The following is a 3,767-nucleotide window of genomic DNA, read 5'->3' as shown; positions in this document are numbered from 1 at the left end:
AAATAAAATATTTCTTTTTTTTTTTTTTGGAGAGGTTTTTTTGCTATAGGGCGCGTGCGCTCGCCAGACAGACAGAGAGACAGAAAGCGAGAAATCACTCCCCAGGGGGGATGGTCACGCCGCATTCCCTTCACCTCATTCTCCTCTCAGGATCTTGGGCACACACGCACACGCGCCTGGCATGAGTTTAAGCTACTGGGTCTGGGCCTCGAACCCCAGTCGACTACATGGGAATCCAGTGACATAGTCATTACGCTAACTGCTGGTCCCAATTCTTTCTTAAGAAAATTGAATCTCTGACCTCATCCCAGTCCCCCAAATCAGAAACTCTGGGCTTTTAGACCCAGCTATTTGCATTTGAACATTAGCTCTCCTGTCGATTATGATATACACTTAAGTTTGAGATCCTGTGTTGTATAGCTCCATTCCCTCGTTTTTTTTTGGGGGGGGAGAGGGGAGAGGTTTTTGCTATAAAGCGTGTGCGCTCGCCAAACAGAGAGAGACAGAGAGACAGAAAGCGAGAAATCACCCCCCAGGGGGGATGGCCACGCTGCAATCCCTTCTCCTCCATTCTCCTCTCGGGATCTTGGGCACGCACGCACATGCGCCCGGCATGAGTTTAAGCCACCGGGTCCGGGATTCGAACCACGGTCGACTATGTGGGAGTCCAGCGACATAGCCATTATGCTAACTGCTGATCCCGCTCCATTCCCTCTTATGGAAATGAAATGTACCAAAATCTTTAAGGGATAAAAAGAACCCTGTACAGTAGCTATATGATTTTTTAAAATTTCTCTCAGTGATGTCTGGATAGCTTTTTCTCTTTGTGGACAAGCTGACAAGAATGTAAAATGAAGAAATAACCTAAGAGTTTGGGACTTAGAAGAAATATTCAAATTATGTAGCCTTTCTCAGCCCACTTTTCCTTATCTGTAATGTGAAAATAAATAGCAGAGCTGACTTCCTAAGGTTATTGTGAGGATTCAATGAGATAAAGAAAGTTAAACACTCAGCACAGTGTCTAGCATAAACCACTCACTCAGTGAATGTCAACAGTTCCTGATGTTATTGTTCTTAGCTGTGAGATGCGAAGTTGTGAAATTAAGGAGAAAGAGGTCTTAGAGCCTGAAGAGTTAAACTTCTAAAGGCTTTGGAAAATAATTAACTTACGATAACTAATACTTTCGCTAAATAACTGACTTTCACTAAATTTCCAGGAAGGTAAGATAGATTCAGAGCATTTAGTACCATTGAGGTTGATGGTTTTATTATTTGGTTGATTTGGAAGTGAGTGCTTCTTTGGTGTAACCGCTCCATCTGAATTTTTTTCTAAGGATGGAAATGAAGGTAGTATGAAGTTTACATTTAGAAATTTCTTTTCTCTCTTTTCTAATGCTTGTAGAGTACTGAACAGGCAGGAAAGTCAGGAGGATTGAGGTACTTCATTTTTGTGAACTCGTCACTAGCTTTAGGAGAGGGGAAAAAAGACAGTTCTTAGATATTTAGAGGTGGTAAATTACCAGCTTGAAACATTTGTTGTCCATTCAGAGAGTACAGTTTGTGTGCCCGAAAAAATACTCAAATTTTTTTTTAAATTTAAGATCCTGAGTTTGCCACCTAATGGCAAATAAAATTGTGTTTCTTTTTCCTTCTCTTAAACTTGCTAGAAGGCACATATGCTTGCTGGAGAGAGACAGTGGGAGAGGGAAAGTGAGAAAGTACTCCTAAGGCGGGGAAGACCAATGCATTCATTTCTTCTTTCAGGATTTTGGGCGCACATGCACGTGCTTTGCATGTTGTTTTGTTTTTTAATTTCCAAGTTGCCTTTTTCGGGACTCCACTTGCGGAGTTGGCCATGTAGGATCTAACCATTTTAACCACCACCATGCTGCTGGCTGACCCTAGATTATGGGGGTTTTTAAAAAAATTTTTTAGGGATAGATTTTTGCTATAGAGTGTGTGCGCTCACCAGAGAGACAGAGACAGAGAGATAGAAAGTGAGAAATCACTATCCTGGGGGATAGCAATGTTGCAGTCCCTTCTCTTCTATTCTCCTTCATTCTCTGAATTTTGGCCATGCACGCACATATGCTCAGTGTGAGGTTTTTTGTTTTTTGGGGTTTTTTTTTCGGAGAGGTTTTTTGCTATAGGACGCGTGCGCTCGCCAGACAGACAGAGAGACAGAAAGCAAGAAATCACCCACCAGGGGGGATGGTCACGCCGCAATCCCTTCTCCTTCGTTCTCCTCTTGGGATCTTGGGCACGTACGCCCACGTGCCCGGCGTGACTTTTTTAAGCCACCAGGTCCGGGACGCGAATCGCGGTCGACTATGTGGGAGTCCAGCGACATAGCCATTACGCTAACTGCTGGTCCCTCCAGTGTGAATTTTAAGACACTGGGTCTGGGGCTCGAACTGCAGGTGACTATGTGAGAGTCCATCAATATAACCATTATGCCATCCACTGGTCTCTCTAGATGGGGTTTTAATGAACCAGACCTGGGCATTAAATTCTTTCTTTGGCTCCATTTTTATTGTTATGGGTTCTTTTCATTGTAAAAAGTTTTTTTATAAACTGGTACCCAACTCATCCAGCTTAGAGTTGGTATTTTTTAGTCAGTCTGTTTCTTTGCAAGTCAGTACTTAGCTCTGCATTAAATCAAACTTTAGTGAAAGGTACAGAGAGTATTGTAGAAAGGAGATACAGTCAGTCATCCTACATCAACCAAAGTAGCATGAGGTTAAAGAAAATGTTCAACAGCTGTTTTTAATGTTTCTCTTGGTTAATGTCTCCATTATCTTTGTGGAAAGGACTTTGGCCTTCACTGTACTGCTTCCAGTCCCCATTACTTCTTAGTTAAGTTGTCCTTGCTTTCTGCCATTTGCATATGGAGGTATACACTGTACTTTTTTTTTTTTTGCTATGAAAGAGCACACTTTATTGGGAAGCAGCATGCCGCACACTGACCAGCAGATGAAGGCTGCCCAGTGGGCGCCCTCCACGTCACACTCCAGCAGACACACGGGAGGTTTGTAGTAAAAATCAGTCGGAACATGGATTCTGGGCACGTTCCCAACTGTGTTACCCACCTCAGGACACTGCCAACCACTTTCCTGAAGCGATGGTGGTTCACTAGAGATAAAGCCCCGCAGGGGTGCCTTCTTGTTTTTTCTAAAGAACATTTTCTTTAGATTTTTTGAAGTCTTCATTTGTTACTTTCATTCTCCATTCTCTCAAGGCCATCTATTCAGCTTCTGTACAAATTGCCTTGATGTCGGCACCAGACAGGTCATCCTTAGCCATGATCAGGTTGTCCAGGGTTACATCATCAGCCAGCGTCATCCTGCTTGTGTGAATCTGAAATATGCACTTCTTGGTCTTTTCATCAGACAAGGGGAACTCAATCTTCCTGTCGATGCGGCCTGGCCTAATAAGTGCTGGATCCAAAGTCTCTATTCTGTTTGTGTCCATAATAACTTTCACATCTTCCCTGGAATCAAATCCATCCAGCTGGTTCAACAGTTCCAACATTGTTCACTGAATTTCTCTTTCACCACCAGAATTTGAGTCATATCTTTTGGTCCCAATGGCATCAATTTCATCAATAAACAATGGATGGTGCCTGCTCTTCAGCAACTCGAAAGAGTTCCCATACAAGTTTGGGCCCATCACCCAGGTACTTCTGAATCAGTTCAGAGCCAACAACTCTCAAGAAAGTGGCTGAAGTTTGGTTTGCAACTGCTTTGGCTAACAAGGTTTTTCCTGTG

The 3,767-nt window shown here is 43.1% G+C and overlaps 1 protein-coding gene and 1 pseudogene across 2 annotated transcripts in view; one reads left to right on the top strand and one right to left on the bottom strand.

Moving 5' to 3' along the window:
* The window catches only part of ZNF609 (zinc finger protein 609), a 278,967-nt gene that overhangs the window by 51,614 nt on the left and 223,586 nt on the right, over positions 1 to 3,767 (top strand). The window lies entirely within an intron of this gene.
* On the bottom strand, positions 3,210 to 3,761 carry LOC114004662 (26S proteasome regulatory subunit 4 pseudogene; annotated as a pseudogene).

This window comes from Tupaia chinensis, unplaced genomic scaffold (assembly GCF_000334495.1).
Source record: "Tupaia chinensis unplaced genomic scaffold, TupChi_1.0 Scaffold000063_1, whole genome shotgun sequence".
Lineage (NCBI taxonomy): Eukaryota > Metazoa > Chordata > Mammalia > Scandentia > Tupaiidae > Tupaia > Tupaia belangeri.
The sequence above is the reverse complement of the archived record's forward strand: the minus strand, read 5'-3'. Positions and strand labels throughout refer to the sequence as shown.